Here is a 17,897-nt window from a genome sequence, read left to right as displayed (position 1 = left end):
AAGCCGGTATTTCTGCCAGCAGAGAGCTGCAGTAGTCCAGATATAAAAAGCCAAAGCCTGGACCAGGACTTGTGCTGAATACTTTGTTAGATATGCTCTGATCTTGCAGATATTGAATAGAGTGAATCTGCAAGACCAGAGAGACCATAGCAACATGGTACCTGAAGGACAGCTGGCCATTGTACACAATCGCAAATTTTTGGATGAGCTAAGCTGAACGGAGATGGGGTGCTGAACAGATGGGCGAGCTGAGATAACAAGAAGGTCTGTCGTTGCCAGGTTGAAATGCAGATGATGTTTCTTCATCCAGGTTGCAATATCAGTGAGACATGAAGAGATTCTAGCCAATAACGTGTGATCTTGTGCAAGGAAAAACAGGTACAGGTGTGTATCATCAGAACACCACTGATCATAAAAACCATGGGACTTCATGATAGCGCCTAGTAAATCCAAATCCATTTTAACAGACAACATGAGCTGGCTAACATCCCGGCTGGGATAAATTGGTTCCTTACCTGGCTGAGAGACCTTTTTAATGGAAGGATGTGGGTGGAGGGGCATCCCGATCGGGTTGGTTTGTGGAACCTTTCCCATTCAGGAGGCTGTTGTAATGAATGGACAGGTGGAGACTGCATCCCAGGTCCATGTGCTTTCTCAGTACACTGGGACCTTCAAAGAAGGCAGTTATGGAGTCCAGATAAGAATGGAACACATTTCTTTGTTTGCACTGAGTTATGTAGAAATGTCTCAGTCCATTAAATGAGCAAACAATTAAGCAATTTACTTTTTTTATACAAATATATTTTCTAATTAAATCACTTTATCTAACACGTCACGTCATCTGACTCTGAATATGCAGAAGTTTATCACCTCCTCCCTTCAACAAATATTAATTCATAGGAGGGGTACCTGGGCTTTCCCATCAGTTTATTCTCGCTTTCTAAAGAGGTTGTTGTTACTCATTTATCTCTTTCTAACCTTGGATAATTACATTTGTGGAGTCTCCAAGATATGTCAGAGACCTTACATGCTTAAGCTTTAACTTTCATTTTATTAACCCTTGAGTTACATTCAGTCCTTTTCCTTATGTTTAATAATTCATTCTGTTGTAGCTTCTTATATACTGTATATGTACCTGGTAAGTATTGTAATACATTATTATACATTGGTTTCCAAACTCAGTCCTGGGGACCCCCTGTGGCTGCAGGTTTTTGTTCCAACCAACTTCTGTTTATTATTGGACTCCTAGCCCAATTAAATGAGCTGTTAATTCCCTGTTTCTGTGTTTTGGAGTCAATGGAGAAATAACACAACTAAGACTGGTGCATTTTTAGTAAAATGTACTAAGCACTTATAAAGGGGTAGTTTTTTTTTTTTCTTTTACTTTTAACAATTTGCAGCCTGATTTTCATTTTGCTTTTCCAGGTGTTCTAATTGTTTAATTTATTATCCAGTAATTAGTGAGTCTGATGCTGAAGTTATTGCAGCCCTTCATCATTCAGTGTTGTTTAACTGGCTGTCAGCCCTGTTTGTTTTTAATTATCATTATTAAGAAACAATGAAGGGTGCAAACTGCACAAAAAATAGCAAAACAAGAGGTAAGCATTTAAAGCAAAAGTAAAAATACTTCTAAATGCCTTATAAATGTAAAACGCATACTGCTGTTCTTTTCTAAAGGCAGAATAAGAGAAGACAAAAAAGACCATCTAAATAAATAAAAATCAATTATTATCACTAATTGTGAATTTGAAGCAATAAAAACCTGCAGCCACCATGGCTGCTCAGGACCAAGTTTGAGAACCTCTGCTCTAGTGTCCTTCCTGTTTCCATTGAGCTGCATGGGAGTTGCAGTTTTGGTAGGCAGGCTTTTTATCGTCACTGGTTGACACGATGCTGGAGGAAGGTCACAATGAGGTTCCACCTGACTTGGAGGGTCTTCCTCGATGTAATGTGATAGACCTGAAAGTACTCCCAGATCTAAGATAAAACTACCTGGTGGACATCGACCTGGTGAGGTGAAGACGGCTAGAAGAGGAAAAAGCTCACCTGGGACGAGTGGAGGAAAAGGAAAGAACAGAGTTGTGCGTGTAGTGTGGTTATTATTACCAAGAAGCCTTTTGTTAAGGTAATTTTTATAATAAACCTTTTATTTGAATCTGGGACTTTTGTCACTTTGGTTGTGTCTGGGCATTTGGGGTGCAACAACACCCCCTACTGGTCACACAAGCAGGACATGATGCACCACAAGGAGTGCTGCCAGATGTTTATTCCACTTCAGCCACTGCTCAGGTCATGATATTTGGCTTCCACTCCACTCAGGCCCACTGCTTTCCATATCTTTGTTTTTTTTCAGTATGTCTGAGACATGCACTTTTGAAAAAGTTTACATCCTGAGCTCATAATAATTGATTTATTTGTACTTATTGACTTACTGTATTTTACTATTTGTTAGGTTCTCTGCCTTGATCATTTCAGAACTAAATGCTGCCTCTGCACTTTAAAGTGCATCATTTATTCTCTTTTGTAAAAATCCTGTAATAAAGATGTTGCTTAATAAAGCTACATTAAATAGTCCAAAGGTGGCACGGTGGCACAGTGGAAGAACTGCTGCCTGGGAGTAAGGAGGCCTGGGTTCACTTCTCGTGTCCTCCCTGCATGGAGTCTGCATGTTCTCCCCGTGTCTGTGTGGGTTTCCTCCAGGTGCTCCGGTTTCCTCCCACAGTCCAAAGACATGCAGGTTAGGTGCATTGGCAGTCCTAAATTGTCCGTAGTGTGTGCCTGGTGTGTAGGTGTGTGTGTGCCCTGCGGTGAGCTGGAGCCCAGCTCAGAGATTTTCTCCTGCCTTGCGCCCTGTGCTGGCTGGGATTGGCTCCAGCAGACCCCCGTGACCCTGTGTTAGGATTTAGCAGGTTGGAAAATGGATGGATGAAAATGACTGACTGACTGACTAAATAGTCCAAATAGTCAGATTTTGTGAATTACTGATAAAGTAACAAATGCTGTATTATGTGCCCATCTTACACACCAATGCAAATTAGTGAGATCACTTCTTTATTTCATCATTGATGTATTTGCATTGTCTAAATATATAAAAGTGCATAACACACCCAAGCGTTTAGAGATCCTGAGACCTCATCCTCTGAGACGATCATCACCATGTTCACTGTGAAAGCAGTTTGCCTCCTCGCCACCATCGCTATGCTTGTTGCATTTGTGGCTGCGGTGAGTATTATTCTACTATTAAATAATCTACTAGACAACTCCTTCCATATTTCTAGTCAGTTTAGCTAATTCAACATAAACTTGAAATGAATATTGGAGAGTCTTCTCAGACATAGCAGCTAACTGAATGAAATGCTTTTAAATTCTTGCTGATTTTCAATTTTTACTTTACATGCTGTATAAACAACTATGGAGTTAGCAGGAGAGCAGTGCTTGTGTACATTTAACATCTGCAGATTTTTTTAATTGATTTTAATCAGAAACAGATGACATTCCATCAAACTTAACAAATCAAAACAAAATTCAAACTCCACCAAAGAGAAAGAGAGAAGAGCCAGCAACTGAACCTACGCTAACGGAGGCTAACGTTTTCTCCTGAAATGGAAGCCTATTCTAAAATGTTGATGATTAGATCCTAGCATATTTTTAAAAAGTTTTGAACGGATCGTTTAAGTGAGAATTTTTCCAATTTCAAGTAGTATAGAACATCAGCCAGTCACTGACTTAAGAGTGGTGAGGCTGGGATTCTTCCAGTTGAGCAAGATAAGACTACGTGCTAATAAAGTAGTAAAGGCGATTACTGTCTGCTTGTCCCTCGCCAATGTAAGCCCATCTGTGAGCCCACCACACACACCTCTTAATGGGTTTGGAGGGATTGTGATACCAAGGCTGTCTGAATGGCATTCAAAGATTTTTGCCAAAATTTTGTTAATTTGGTGCACAACCAAAACATGTGGTCCAGACCAAGAAGCAAGATGGAGCAATATGGTATCGTTCACAGGTTGAATCTTGCCCTGGGAACATTTTGGACAATTTTAAATGAGATAAATGCACTTAATAAAAGATTTTAAGTTGAACGATTTAATGCATTGCACATATGGAGCTCAATTGTATTCTGTGCATGGCTGCCTTCCACTTCTTTACTGAAATATTAATTGAGAGATCCTTTCCCAAATGTACCCTGGGATCTTTGAAAGGAAGGAACTTCACATTTTTTAATAAATTGTAGAGATACTAGCTGAGTCTTCAATACTGATCAATAATTCATCTGGTGTAGAACAAGGTGGAAGATGACAAAATTAGACAGGTTCTGTTCAGGAATGATTCTTGCTTGAAAGTAGTAAAAAACTTGTGTTGATGAGAAGTTGTACTTGAAGAGTAATTGTTAATAGGATGTAAAGACAGTATCTATGTACAAGCCTCTAAGTGTTTTAATCCCACACATTTTCCAGACATTAAATACTGTGTATATTTGAGAGGGTGGAAAAAGGTGGGCGTCATTTAGAGGTGCAACAGATAAAAACTAATCTGTCTTAAGTGCTTCTTACATTGATTTAATATTCTGAGAGAGTGAAGGGTAATGGGATTATTAGTGTAATGACGGTAGTTTGTGTTAACTGGGGCTCAGAGCAAAGAATTTAAAGAAGTACTGAAAGATTTTACTTCTATTACAGACCAGGCTTGTGTATGTTCATCAATTTGTGTTGCTGTCCAAGTGTTTATAGCTTGTATATTTGCTGTCTAGTAATAAAATTTAAGTTTGGTAGTGCAGTGCCCCCTTCTGCTTTATGAGGTTGTTATAGAAGTTATGATTGATTTTAATTTCTTACAGAATTATTTGTTAATGTACATGGAGATGATTTGAAATAGGAAGAGCAGCTTGGGAAGGATGGTCATCTTAAAGTTGATTCTTCCTGTTAATGTAAAATGGAAGGTAGACCATCTATTCAAGGCTTGTTTCATTTTTTTTCCATGCGGAAACAAAAGTTTCTTGAAAAAGAGCTTTAAATTTACTTGTATTATTTACCCCTATATATTGAAACTAATATGCTAAGATAAATGGGAAGATGTCCAGTCCAATATTGCATTCTAGAGAATTCTCTGGAAAAAGCACACTGTTATTCAAATTGACTTAAAGTGCAGATATCTTTTGAAATTCTACTAATGTTTTTAGGACTGCTGGTAATGAATTGTGTGGGTCAGATATATACAGTACCATATCATCTCTATAAAGTGATATTTTCTGCTCAACTCCTTGTCTGAGAATCCCCTTTATTTCTTTCTGAAAGTATACAGCCACAGGTTCAATGGTGATTGCAAACATCAACGGTGATAAAGGACATCCATGTTGGGTACCACATAGTCTAGTCTGAAATAATGTTGTTAATATGAACTGAGGCTTCTGGACTGGTATAAAGTAGTTTGATCCACGCACATATGTTTGAGCAGAACCCAAATTTGTGCATCGTGGTGAATAGAGAGTCCCATTCAACCATATCAAATGCTTTTACTGCATCTAAAGGTAACAAGATCTCTGGGGTGTTAGCTTTAATGGGTGAATATATACTGCTCAAAAAAATTAAAGGAACACTTTTTAATCAAAGTATAGCATCAAGTCAATGAAACTTCTGGGCTATTGATCTGGTCAGTTAAGTAGCAGAGGGGGTTGTTAATCAGTTTCAAATACTTTGGTGTTAATGAAATTAACAACAGCTGCACTACAGGGGCAACAATGAGACGACCCCCAAAATAGGAATGGTTTAACAGGTGGAGGTCACTGACTTTTTTCCATCCTCATCTTTTCTGACTGTTTCTCCTTTGTTTTCTATTTGGCTACGGTCAGTGTCACTACTGGTAATATGAGGTGATACCTGGACCCTACAGAGGTTGCACAGGTAGTCCAACTTCTCCAGGATGGCACATCAATATGTGCCATTGACTGAAGGTTTGCTGTGTGTTCCAGCACAGTCTCAAGGTCATGGAGGAGATTCCAGGAGACAGGCAGTTACTCTAGGAGAACTGGACAGGACAGTAGAAAGTCCTTAACCAATCAAAAGGACCAGTATCTGCTCCTTTGGGCAAGGAGGAACAGGATGAGCACTGCCAGAGCCCTACAAAATGTCCTCCAGTAGCCAACTGATGTTAATGTCTCTGACCAAACAATCAGAAACAGACTTCATGAGGTTGCCTGAGGGCCCAACGTCCTCTTGTGAGCCCTGTGCTGACTGCCTGGTACTGTGGATCTTGATTGCATTTTGCCATAGAATACCAGAATTTGCAGGTCCACCAATATTACTCTGTGCTTTTCACAAATGAGAGCAGGTTCACCTTAAGCATATGTGACAGACGTGAATGGTATGCTGCCTATGACATCATTCAGCATGACCAGATCTGGTGGTGGGTCAGTGATGGTCTCGGGAGGCATACCCATGGTGGGACGCACAGACCTGTATAAGCTAGATAACGGCACCTTGACTGCCATTAGGTATCGTGATGAAATCCTTGGACCCATTGTCAGACTCTATATTAATGCAGTGGGTCCCTGGTTCCTCCTGGAACACGACAATGCCCGGCCTCATGTGGCGAGAGTATGTAGGCAGTTCCTGGAGGATGAAGGAATTGATACCAGTGACTAACTCCCATGCTCGCCAATAGAACACCTCATGGACATTATGTTTCGGTCCATCTGGTGCCTCAGACTGTCCATGAGCTCAGTGATGCCCTGGTCCAGATCAGGGAGGAGATCCCCCAGGACACCATCTGTCATCTCATTAGGAGCATTACCCCCCATGACGTTGTCAGGAATGCATACAAGCATGTGGGGGCCATTCAAACTACTGAGTATGATTTGGAGTTGCAATGAAATTTCAGCAAAATGGACTCTCCTGTCGCATCATCTTTTCACTTTTATTTTCGGGGTGTCTTTGAAATCAGCCCTCTGTAGTTTGATAATTTTCATTTCAATCAAACGATGTGGCATCTTTTCATTCCTAACACATTACCATATCAGTCCATAGCAGTAGAGATAGCCATGTGAATGTCTCTCTGTCATCTGAGTGTCCATCAGGGATACTTCATTTTGAATTTATTTCATTTTCAGTGTTCTGCGATTGTCATGTGAAGTTATCATTGATATAGAAAACTGAAGTCCAATGCTTTACCTTTCTGATCAGTCATATGTTTTTCTCTTTCAGGGAGCTCCGAACGCCTGCAAAAAAAGTAAGATTTTCATATAAACCTAATTCAAATTTGAACTTTACCTTATTATTCAATATGGTTTGTTCTGCTTGTTTATGCAGTGCTCTGTATAATGTTTGGGACAAAGACACATTCTTCTTTGATTTCCCCCTCTGATCCACAGTTTAAAATTGCAAATCAAACAAATCAGATGTGATTAAAGTGCACATCGGAGACTATCATGTTAGAGTATTTGCATACATTTCGGTCACACCATATAGAAATGTCAACACTTATGGTCACTTCATTTCAGTGCTCTATATAACGTCTGGGGGCCTCAAGTATAACACCTTCAGTAGAATTCACACTTAAAGAAGGCATGTGGACAACACTAGAAATGTGAAAAGGCAAGTATCTAAATATCATACGGAAGCATAATAGGGCCACAGAGAAGAACAAAAATAGGGCACAGAGAATAAATAAAATAGGGCACAGAGAAGAAAAAAAGGTCTAATCTCTGAGTTTATTTTGTCATTCAACTTGAACGTCATAATCTTATTTTTAAAATTGATGCTTAATTTACTAGAGTTTACCAAATCCCATCGTAACTAAAGTAGCCCATTAAATGCTTTCTATGCTTTGTAGTGTTCCTCTACCAGGTCATTAATCGCTCCATGCTTCTTTAATGGGCTTTCTTTTACCCTGACAGGAGTGCACAGACAGTGATCGCCACACAGAATACATTTTATTCATGATATTACAGCTCTCTGAACATTTTTGAATGCTAAGATGTATACTTGATATCATTTTCATGATGAAATGCATTAAAGTATGTATTAAACATCTCAGGGCATGGTGGCGCAATGGCAGCAATGAACTGGCGCCTCATCCAGGGACTGTTCCTGCCTCCCGTACGCGACTCTAGATGGAATAATTTATTGCAGCAGTGCTGTCTTTGTCAAACGTACCAACCCACAATTCCTGTCCTTCAGTTTCTTTCTGCACGTTGTGATGGACGGCCGGCAGCTCAACCCGGTCGACACATCCAGGAAGCTAGATGGAAACTTCCCTGCAGCTTAGAGGTGCCCCGGATTCCAAGGGCACCATGGGAGATGGAGTTTGGCTTCACAGCCCTGCTGGGTGCCGTGGGTGCCGCTGTGTGATGCTGCAGGGAGACACAGGGATTTTTATTTCCCATATAACCCGGAGGTACTCCCTAATTACGGGAACGGAAGAACAGAAGTACTTCCAGGCTGAAGAAAAATACAACTCTTCATCTGACCTGGAAGTGCTATTGAATCACATGGACAGAAGGACAGGAGCACTTCGGGGTCAAGGACTATATGTGATATATACAATAAGCATCTATAATAAATATAGAACCAGCTGTAGGCTTAGAACATCTTCAAAATGTTTAAGGAACCTTGAAAAATCTTAGTTATATATGTTTAACCATTCAGGGTCTCAGCAGTCCCAGCAAGCATAGAGCACAAGGCAGAACAAATCCTTGGATGGGGTGCCAGGTATTGTCTACCACTACGCCAGCATGCCCCTACATGTTTAATTATTAAAGGCATACATTATTTAAATGAAGTTAACAAGTTTTCTCTTAAATGTAATCTACATACTTTAATGCATTACATCATTAAAATGATATCAAGTATAAATCCTGGTATTCTAACATCACAGAGCTCAAAGAGGACAGCTCTTGTACATCTAAATCAACTTAGAAGCCAGTCATCATCATCTGTAACTTCATGCTGTCTTCAAATTCTTTGAGTTGCAGTGTCTTCTAACAAAGCTAAAGCAGCCATGGTAGTTTGAATAGTTTGGATGTTCCATGCATCATTATATTGTTACAGATTGATTACAATCAAATCAAGTCAAGTTGGGGAGCATGCACTGGTGCAGTGTGTTGCCGCACCCACTACACGACGAAACAACGAGGGATCCCGGTTGCCAACCCCCCAGGCAGACATGCGGCACAGTCCCACCCTCCAGAAATAACCCTCTATCTGCCGCAACCAGGTGTTACGTGGGCAACGCCTTGGCCTGGTCCAGCCTCAACAATGTATGCAACAATGAGGATCTTACGAGCTGGCTCATCCTCGGGGAAACCTGCCACATGGCCGTAGTGCCATGACTGACGCTCCCTCACAATGCAGGTAATGTGCCTCATTCTGGACTCCAAGAACAACCACTCATTTGACTCAAAGTCAGTCCAATGGTACCCAAGGGTTTTCCGGACAGACAAAGTACCAAAGGAGTCCAAAGAATGCCCCGAAAGGATTTCAATCAAGCACCTTAAATTTATAAATGATATGTAATTCATTTTGGTGTAATTGATAAAACCCGCATCATTGATACAAATCTAAAAAGAAAGGGGGAACCACACAGAAGCAGTAGCACTGCTTTGACCCTGGGTGCTGCCTGTTCACAAAGAAGAAAACTGCGTACGTATGGTGTGAGGCTGCCATGAAAATGTGTGCGCCTTTATGCCAAGTTTAGTTTTTATACATTGAGTTGTGAGCATGGAACAGGCATATGCGTACATTTATGCATGAGGCCCTGAGACACAGCGATGGCATGTCCCTTGCATGTAATGACTGCACAAATAGCACTCCCACATTCCTCCTTTCCATTGTGACCATGGTGTTGCAGCACCCCAGACACAAGTCCTGGCTATAATCAAAAGGTTTATTTGTACAAAATTCCTTATTAAAGGTTTCTTTGTAGCTGAAACACAACACAATTCTTTATCTTCTCTCTCTTTCTTCTTCTGCACACCTCTCAGGTGAGCTTTGTCCATCCTCCACAGCCATCTCTGACTTGCTAGGATGAGGTTGAGCTGCTCCTTTTATCTTAAATATGGAAGTACTTCCGGTGCCAGGGCAGAACCTGTTGGAAGCATTTCTAAGTCATATATCCCAGCTGGATCCCCTGGTGACCCCACAAAACCCAGCAAGGCTCCTCCACTCGACTACAATTCCCAACATGCCTTGCAGGTGTCCGTACAAGTACCATCACCCAGTGATCCTGCTACTTAGCAAATTGGGGGAACATGTATTCCTAATACGTTGTCTCCCCCTGTTCTTGCATTATACTGGCCCATGTGAGCAATCCGTCACACCATCTAATCTGCCAAATGTCTCTCTCATCCCAGTCATTGTCTAAATATTCAGTATTCCCACTCTTACCTTTAATTTACCCTTTTCTTTCCCCTCCCCAGTCTTCTTCTTTTGCTTCTTCTTGACTAACTTCTTTAGCTGGTGCCACCCATGGCCCAATAGCTCTTTTTTAATTCAATTTATTGTTATTACAGCATAACTGAGCAGTTTTGTTATTCTGCACTAAACTGCAAAATTACAGTGCAAAGAAAAGATAATACAATACAGTTCAAAATGTAGGTGGGGTGCAATGCAGAAATAGTATAATATCTGTGTGTATAATTATCAGCACAACACAGAGGATATGAGTTTCTTATTGAAGAAGCCAACGGAAAATACAAAACTGTGAGCTTCTGCAGTCAGTGATAGCAGCGATGATTTGTCCAAAGCTGTAAAAATGACAGCTGAGATGTAAAATTGAGGTCCTGACTCTCTGTGCTCATAACAGATCCTTCATAAAAGAGCAGATAGTAGTCCAATGTCCAGGCTAAATTGCCCACCATGGCCTAGTCAATCTGGTCCCCAAATCATCCCCTGTCTCTAATTGGCTTCTCTCACCCCTTGGGCCTTGGGTATCTCTCACCCCTTCACCACATTACAGCTACTGTGTGATGAGCATACTGCTACAAAAATGGCTGCTGTTCTACCATCCAGGTGGATGCTATACATTGGTGGTAGTGAAGCTCCCCACTCACTATGTAAAGTTGAATAATGAGGAAAGTGCTATATAAATGTAAAGAATTCTTATTATTATTATTAGTAGTAGTAGTATTTGTGGTTAATGAATTTCTTGGGTCTCATAATTATTATGCGTTTTTTGAATCCACCTGAAGTGTTAACGTTTAAGTGAGATATCTTTGATTTATTTGTGTTTATTTTATTCCTTTGAAGAATGTTGCACATTTCTTTTTCAGAGTATATGATTTTAATCATTGACTTCTCTTGCAGCACTTATAGGAAAAATGTGTTGAAACTATTAAAGGTAAGGCACTGAGTGTGAGAGTACCATATGAGTCTGTCGTTGTGTTTGCTCTGTCTGTGTCCCAATCAACTTTGGGTAACCTCCGTAGTGTGACAACAATGGGCAAAAATGTTTGTTTTATTTTCAACAACAAAAAATGTTATGTGTAACAGAAACATGTGAATACCAAACTGTTAACAGAATCGCAGTAGAAGAGATAAGTCACATGTCCACTGAGGTATCAGTTCAGATTTAGTGCACGTCCTTTGCGCAAATTGTTTAGTAACAGTTGCCAACTCACATAGGCACTGTTCAAGCAATCGTCAAAAGATTTATTTTGTAATATTTTTTATGTTGCCTATGCATGACTGGTGACATACATGCATGCCAGATGGTCATCTTCTAAGCTCGGCTAAAGTAAGTATTATTGGCTCATCAAAAACATGGTTTCACAATTGGAAATTCATTAAGGGTAAATTTTGCACAAACATTAAGAAGTTTTTCTTCACATGGTGAACCACAAATACATGGAATATGTTAGCAAGCAGTGTGGTAGACAGTAGGACTTTAGGGACCTTCAAAACTTGACATGATGTTATTTTGGAAGAATTCAGTGGATAGAACTGAGCTTTATTGGGCTGAATGGCCTGTTCTCTTTCACATTAATCTAATGTGATGTTCTGTTTCCTAGACAGCCTTCCATCGTAACCCATGAATGTTTCGTCAATACTTAAGTCACAATTGGGTATATTTTTGATGATCACCTCATACACATCACACAGTATGTACAGTTCTGCTTCTGGATGACTAACTTCATCATAGTCATCATGATTAGTGAAATGTAGGTATTTCATAATGAGTGATAAACGATATTCAGTCTTAACTTCATCAAAGATGGGTATCAATTAGTTTGTGGACCAGCACCATCTCTGGACTGGTTTTCCCACTATACCCTGCTGTATCAGGAGACTGAAAAATACCCATATGTTATCTGTAGTGTCAGGCTGTCTGCGACTGCGACAAGCAAATGGTTTACTTTGACTTTTCCAACACTGCTCAGTATACCAGTTCATTTCAGCAACTATTTTGTCCACCAAACTGTCATCGACAAATCATAAATAGTCCTGATAATCATGATCTACAGGCATCTTTAGAGTGGAGTTACTCATAAATGGACAACAAGAAAGTTAGCAGGATTGGCTGCAGTTGTAAGAAGAAGACTCCAAACATGAACACCAACAAAACAAGGCAGGACGCAATCTACTAGACAGGTGTTAGTTTCACTATCCATGTCAATGTTTGATGATCAATTCACATCATCGTCACTACTGCACGATTCAAGCAATGGTTCACTTTCTGTTTGTTCTAAAATTTACTGTAGGGCTTTTTATTTGCCATTGTGTTTTTGAATGAAGGCTCTGCTCCAGTCATGACATATTGAAGAATTACAATAGAGTTACCATGAAGTGGTAGAACATATAGAAAAATTAGTTTTTGTACCATGATGTTATTTCATCCACTAGATGACAGCAGAATACTGTCCCTTGAGTTATTTGGGCTTAACAATATAAAGTGGATCATTACATGTTACCCCGAGTCTGACACGGGCTTAACTGTTGTAATGAAAATCCCAACAAGCATAAAGAGTTGGGGCAGCTGCAGGCAAACCACATATAAATAAAAAACTAACGTGAAGTATAAACACATTAAGAAAGAAAGAAACGCCTTCAAAGACATGAGTGTCAAGAGTGACTGATCGAATATGGCGACATTTCCGATTAAGTACAGGCCAGGCAAGAAGAGGCAGGTCCAGGTGGACAGACACCGGAAAAGTGATGTCACAGGTGGTTCACACTTTTAATTTTTTTTCTGCTTTTCTTTCTTCAAGATGTTTCAGGCAGTACGTTTCACTCAAAAACTGAAAGAACTGTTTTCTCATGAGAATTGAGTGCCTTGCATTATCTTCAGAAGGTATTCAGACTTCTTCACTCTCTTCAAATTTTATTGTTTTGTAGATTTAATTTTAAAATGAACAAATTTACCATTTTGCCCATCAGTCTACACAAAATAACCCATAATGACAAAACACAAGCATGTTTTCAGAAAGCTTTGAAAATATATTCAAAATCAAAAACTGAAACTTCTCATTCATTTATGTGTCCTCACCCTTAATGCAGTACTTTATAAAAGCATCTTTGGTCAGTTTCATTGGTAAGTCTCTACAAACTTGCAACATCTGGATTTTGGCAGTTTATCCCATTGATCCTAATAGATCCCCTCAAGCTTCGTAAGACTGGAAGGAAAGCATCTGTAAACTTCTATTTTCAATGTTCTGCGAGATTTAAGTCTGTGTTTTTGATGGATCAATCAATCAGACTTGTCCTGAAGCCACTATAGCTTTAGTTTTGGCTGTACACTTTAGTCATTGAAATGCTGAAAGGTGAACCATATGCCCAGTCTGGAGTGTCACGCATTCTGGAGCAGGTTTTCTTCAAGGACCTCTCTGTATTTCGCTGCATTTATCTTTACCTCAATTCTAACCTGTCTCCCTGTCCCTGTCTTTAAGTAGCATCCCCATAGCATGATTCTACTACTACCATGTTTCACCTTAGGGATGGTATTAGACAGGATCAAATAATTAAATTTTATCATCATCATACAAGAGAATCTATTTCCTAAAGCTCTAATGGTCCTTTAAATTGCTGTATGCCTTCTGCTTCTGTCAAGCCTCTCTACCATAAACACCTGATTGATGAAGTGCTGCAAAGATGGTCATCCTTCTGGCAAGTTCTCATATCTTAGCATTCAATAATTGGGTTTTTTGTTGCCTTTCTGTCTAATTTTCTTCTTGCCTGGTAACTCCATGTGGCCGGACGGCCAGCTTTAGGAAGAGTCCTGGTGGTTCCAAACTTCTTCCATTTAACATTTATGAGGTCACTTTGATCAGTCATAGGTTTAGAAACGGTTTGATAACTTTGGCTTCATTCATGCTTCACAACAATTTGTTTTTGGAGTTCTATAGAGAGATCCTTCAAATTCATTGCTTGGTGGTTGTCCTGGCATGCAGTTTGAATTGTGGGACCTTCTATACACGGGGACACATGTGTGCTTTTCTAAAAGATGTCCAATCTAGTCAGTTTGTCACAGATGGACTCTAGTAAAGTTCTCAGCACAGCTCAAGGATCACTATACAACAAGAACATTTATTTATATAGTTTTATTATTTATATTTATATATCCAGGTGCCCCCTCATAACAAACTCTTTTCAGGTGAAGTGGTGGCTCTGAGGCTAGGGATCTGCACTGGCAATCGTAAGGTTGCCGGTTCGAATCCCGTAAATGCCAAAAAGGACTCTGCTCTGTTGGGCCCTTGAGCAAGGCCCTTAACCTCCAATTTTTGAGTGCTTTAAGCAGTGAGAAAAAGCGCTATACAGTAATCCCTCCTCGATCGCGGGGGTTGCGTTCCAGAACCCCCCGCGATAGATGAAAATCCGCTAAGTAGAAACCATATGTTTGTATGGTTATTTTTATATATTTTAAACCCTTATAAACTCTCCCACACTGTTAACATTATTAGAGCTCTCTAGACATGAAATAACACCCTTTAGTCAAAAGTTTAAACTGTGCTCCATGACAGGACAGAGATGACAGTTCTTTCTTACAATTAAAAGAATGCAAACATATCTTCCTCTTCAAAGAATGCGTGTCAGGAGCAGAGAGCGAGAGAAAAGCAAACAATCAAAAAATCAATACGTGCTTTTAGGCTTTTAAGTATGCCGAAGCACCGCGATAAAGCAGCATTTTTTAGAGGAGCATCCGTATCCTCTAGGCAAACAGCCTCTGTGCAAACAGCCCCTCTGCTCACAACCCCTCCGTCAGGCGCAGAGAATGTCAGAGAGTGAGAGAGACAGAGAAAAGCAAACAATCAAGCACCGCGCGGGAAGCATATCATATATCATTGAGGAGTTTTATTTAATACGTAATACATGCTCTGATTGGGTAGCTTCAAAGCCATCTGTCAATAGCGTCCCTTGTATGAAATCAACTGGGCAAACAAACTGAGGAAGCATGTAGCATAAATTAAAAGACCCACTGTCTGCAGAAATCCGCGAACCAGCGAAAAATCTGTGATATATATTTAGATATGCTTACATTTAAAATCTGCGATAGAGTGAAGCCGCAAAAGTCGAAGCGCGATATAGCGAGGGATCACTGTATAAATAAAAAAAATTATTATATTATTATTAGTACATTTTCTTACAAATGATATAGGTCAAAGTGCTTTACAGGATGAAGAAAGAGAAAAAAGACAACATATAAAAAATAAAATTAGGCAATACTAATTGACATAGAATTAAAGTAAGGTCCGATGGCCCGGGAGGACATAAAAAACAAAAAAAAAAAAACTCCAGACGCCTTGAGAAAAAAAAAAAATCTGCAGGGGTTCCAGGCCACGAGACCACTCATCCCCCTCTAACATAAATGTTCTCAATAAGTCTTCATGGTTTTCAAGCTTCATGTGGAAGAATTTGACAATGATGGTCATCAATCCATCAATGTAGAGACCGCACAGTGCTTTGATTGGGTGGTGGTGGCACAAATCGCCACCACAGAAAACCGGAAAAAGAACAGCAGAGAAAGCAGGGGTTAGTATGGATTGTGAAGATATGAAAAAAAAATGATAACTAAATGCATATGCAGAATATCAGGGTTTCACCAAAATGAAGCTATGATAAAGCCATGTTAAAATAATGTGTTTTTAGCAGTTTTTTAAAGTGCTCCACCGTATTAGCCTGGCGAATTTCTATTGGTCAGCTATTCCAGATTTCAGGTGCATAACAGCAGAAGGCCACCTCGCCACTTCTTTTAAATTCAGCTCTTGGAATAATAAGCAGAAACTCATTTGAAGATCTAAGGTTCTCATTTAGAGTGTAAGGTGAAAGACATTGTGAGATATAGGATGGAGCAGATTATTGAAGGCTTTGTAAACCATAAGCAGTATTTTAAAGTCAATTTTAAATGGCACAGGTAACCAGTGTAGTGACATCAAGACTGGTGTGAAGTGCTTGGATTTTCTTTTCCTAGTTAAGATTCTAGCAGCTGCATTGTGCACTCGTTATAATTGTTTGATGTCTTTTTTGGGTGGTCCTGAGCGGAGTGCGTTACAGTAATCTATCCGACTGAAAACAAAAGTGTGAACTAATTTGTCAGCATCTTGCAAAGTTTTCAGAGGTCTAACTAAAGCAAACAGGATACACCTAACCACTATGTGGAGTGACAGCAAACTGTCAGAGTACTTCTAGGAATATATGAGAGATTTCAGCTTTAGATTTTTAACAATTTACAAACTGTTCTGAAAAATATGTTCTTATGTTGTCCTTTTGGGTTATTGAGTGTAGACTGATGGACAAAAATTGAAATTTACAATACCATACAATGTGCAGATAGTGAAGGGGACTGAATACTTTCTTAATCCAGCACACTTCACACGTAGTTGGAACAGCTTTGTGATGAGCTAAACAAACGGACAAATGAGCAAACAGGCTTGATGGACTGAGTGGTCTCCTCTTGTTTGTGAAATTTCTTATTCTTCTAATGTTCTCTGCAAATCCTATTTTATGTGAATCGTTTCACTCATGTCTAATTAAGTTTGTTAAAAATCTTCTCTTGTGTTGTAACCCATCTTAGCTCCTTAGAGTCATCCCCTGTGTTGACACCTGGCCTTCTTGTCCATTTGTTGTCCTGCAGTCCTTTGACTGAATGTTTAATTGTTACATTTTCTGTAATCTGCTCATTCATCCTTGTTTCTCCTTTCTCCTCAGATGAAGAGATGTCAAGTTTACACTGAAGATGCGAATCACTAAAAACACTGTGTAGTCAATTAATAAAGTAGTCATGCATACCTATTCCTTGTGTCTTCAATTGTTAATCCAAATTGATAACATAGATTTGTCTCTCTGCCATGATGGCTCTCATGGATTCTTTTGATTTCAGACAATTTCTTGTGAAGAGTCAAGTTTGATGACTGTTATAAAACAACTGTAAGCACCCTGTGTGAGTTATCCAATCCCCTTTATTGATGATTCATTTGGTATTTATTCATTCATTTTCCACCACTTATCTGAAGCCGGTTCATGGGGCAACAGTCTTAGCAGTGAGGTGTAGGTTTAGGTTTAGGTTTAGTTTATTTATATAGCACATTTACAACAGCCACACGACTGACCAAAGTGCTGTACATTTAGAAACATCAACATAAAATAGAAATATACGATTTAGCCAAAAGAAGCACAGCAGAAACACATAAAAATAATTTGTATAAATATATCTATACATATACATATATCTACACTTACACACATCTAGGTAGGCAAAATAAAGCCTAGTAAGCCAGAGAGAACAGATGTGTTTTTAAAATAGATTTAAAAATAGTCAGACTAGAAGCCATTCGGATTTCAATGGGCAGACCATTCCAAAGACGAGGCCCAATTACCGAGAAAGCACGGTCACCTCTACGCTTGAGTCTGGAGTGTGGAATTAAAAGAAGGTTCTGATCACCGGATCTCAAACTTCTCAGGGGGGGTATATTGGTG

The 17,897-nt window shown here is 39.6% G+C and overlaps 1 long non-coding RNA gene across 1 annotated transcript; it reads left to right on the top strand.

Moving 5' to 3' along the window:
* The first annotated feature begins 3,105 nt into the window (after window positions 1-3,105).
* On the top strand, window positions 3,106-17,213 carry LOC120521984. The gene is made up of 4 exons (XR_005632244.1): window positions 3,106-3,222; window positions 7,197-7,221; window positions 11,295-11,328; window positions 17,130-17,213. It is a non-coding gene; the product is annotated as an uncharacterized LOC120521984 (long non-coding RNA).
* The last annotated feature ends 684 nt before the right edge of the window (window positions 17,214-17,897 follow it).

Source organism: Polypterus senegalus, unplaced genomic scaffold (genome assembly GCF_016835505.1).
Source record: "Polypterus senegalus isolate Bchr_013 unplaced genomic scaffold, ASM1683550v1 scaffold_4847, whole genome shotgun sequence".
Classification (NCBI taxonomy): domain Eukaryota; kingdom Metazoa; phylum Chordata; class Cladistia; order Polypteriformes; family Polypteridae; genus Polypterus; species Polypterus senegalus.
Note: the sequence above shows the minus strand (reverse complement) of the source record. Positions and strands in the feature narration are given on the sequence as shown.